Below are 2,500 nucleotides of genomic sequence, written 5' to 3'. Positions count from 1 at the left end.
TACTAAATTTTGGTCGTTTCTGCTGCCAACAGCCGTATAACTTTGAGATTCAAACAGCGAAGTGATACGCATTATGTTTAAATCAATCGCTAGACTGTAGAATAACAAAAGAGAGACAGACTGATGCCTAACTAATATCTCCACTTGCCTCCTGTCGCCATACTATCGACACGAGACTCGAGAGATCTATTGGGAACTATATTTGAAGCAGTCTGTGATATGAGTCCTTGATGTTGTTTGCGATAGCATCTACAGCATTGCTAACATTTCTTCCTGTTCCAGCCGACTAACCAGGCTGCACATGATTATAAATAATACACTTTCTCTTCTATTTTCTCTATGCTTTAAGTAGTTGTTTTTGTCTCTGATTTCATTGTTTTACCATACAATAAAAAAGTGAAAATAAAAGCAAATTCAGAAAAAAATATTTTCAAGTGTATTTCTGTGTAGGGCGAGGTAAGCTCCCGGCAATCGGGTTAATATCAGAGGTTCAATTCTTAGTGAAATCAGAATGCAATTCTTTTTATTTCTTTTTCTACTTGTTTCAGTTAGTGGACTGCGGCCAAACTGGGGTACCATCTTGAAGGGTTTAGTCGAAAAAAAAAATCGTCTCCTGTTCTTACGTCTTTCAACTCTGGTTTTTAAATCTCTTTTCCGAAACCGCTAAGTTATTAGCACTCAAACGAACTGACACCGGTTGTCGAGCGGTGGAAAACGGTGCACAAACACAAAGACATATGCACACTCATACACACACACACACATATACAATGGGTTGCTACACAATTTCCATGTACCAAATTCACTCACAAAGTATTGGTTAACCTGGGGCTATAGTAGAAGACGTTTGCTGAAGGTACCACACGGTGGGACTGAACCCGAAGCCCTGTAGGTGCAAAGCGAAAACACCACTATGTCTACTAATGTTTTAGGATGGAACCTGGATATTTCATTACCTCCACTCCCACCTACAACATTCTTTGAAACCAACAAAGCTAGTCACTCTCTGGTGAATACCTCAGACAATTTACTTTAATGTACTGTATATTCCGGTATATTCCGTCGCTTACGACGACGAGAGTTCCAGTTGATCCGATCAACGGAACAGCCAACTCGTGAAATTAACGTGCAAGTAGCTGAGCACTCCACAGACACGCGTTTCTCAGGGAGATTCAGCGTGACACAGAATGTAACTAGGCTAGCCCTTTGAAATCCAGGTACTACTCATTTTTGGCAGCTGAGTGAACTGGAGCAACGTAAAATAATGTTTCTTGCTCAAGGACACAACGCTCCACCGAGAATCGAACACGCGACCTATTTGGTATTTCCTTGTATATATGTTGTGGTGAATCGAGCTCACAACCAGTAGTGGTTCCTGATTAAAGAGTAATTTCATTTGATTAATGCCGTTAGCGAAGACATGTATGGACATATAGTATTCCATTTCACGCATCCCTTGACATACATAGATTTATCATTCGTTAGTATATTACCAGCTAACGGAGGAGTCCTCAAGTAGTCACTCAACCAGTTAGAAATAACAGTCACGTCACACGCTGATGACGGGTCAATGCCCAGAAAATCGGGTCCATGTGTATCACGTCAGGCTGGAGATGGGAAAGATGACTTCCCTTTGCAAATACTGATATGGTACAGAAAGTGTGTCAATAGCCAGCTGGAGGAGATGTCTTCCTGGAGCTACAAGCTACAGTAACATAAATCCTTACCGGTTAGCCACATTTAGGTCGAAAATATACTTCACGATGTCGTGCAGTTAATGTTTATACCTCGCTCAGAGATTTATATATTGAGTAATGTACTCCTAGAAAACTAAACCTAAAAAGACGGAATGGTCAAGGCTGGAATATCTTTGATCATAAGTCTGCTTGAGCAAAGTTTATCACTAGTTGTTCTATATAGTTCTATAAATAGATATTCATTAAGGCATGGGTGTATGCGAGATTACGTGGAAACGCGAAGATACATACATAGATCAATATATATACATATAATGCAGACATACACAGATCAATATATACGTATAATGTTTCTAATTTCTAAATAGTATAAATCATAAATATTGTTATTGTTACGTGTATGTATTTGTTTTGAAAGATTCTTGATGTGTAATCGGGACAGCCATCTTTTTTTGTCAAATAAACACACACACTATATATTCGTTCTTCACTTCAGATTTACTATGTTCTTGCTTTATTGTCCTCTTATTCTTTTATTCTTTTACTCGTTTCAGTCATTTGACCACCGCCATGCTGGATCACCGCCTTTAAGGGATTTTTAGTTGAAGAAATCGACCCCAGGGCTTATTCTTTGAAAACCAGGTACTTATTCAATCGGTTTATTTTGTCGAACCGCTAATTTACGGGGACGTAAACACACTAATTTCGGTTGTCAAGTGATAGTGGGGGACAAACACAGACGGAAAGACACACGCATAATATATACATATACATACATACACTATATATATATATATATATAT

General features: G+C 38.7%; 1 long non-coding RNA gene across 4 annotated transcripts in view; it reads right to left on the bottom strand.

Annotated features, from left to right (window-relative positions):
* LOC106884408 (uncharacterized) overlaps positions 1 to 2,500 on the bottom strand; it is a 91,152-nt gene that overhangs the window by 28,851 nt on the left and 59,801 nt on the right. The window lies entirely within an intron of this gene.

This window comes from Octopus bimaculoides, chromosome 1, assembly GCF_001194135.2.
Source record: "Octopus bimaculoides isolate UCB-OBI-ISO-001 chromosome 1, ASM119413v2, whole genome shotgun sequence".
Classification (NCBI taxonomy): domain Eukaryota; kingdom Metazoa; phylum Mollusca; class Cephalopoda; order Octopoda; family Octopodidae; genus Octopus; species Octopus bimaculoides.
Note: the sequence above shows the minus strand (reverse complement) of the source record. Positions and strands in the feature narration are given on the sequence as shown.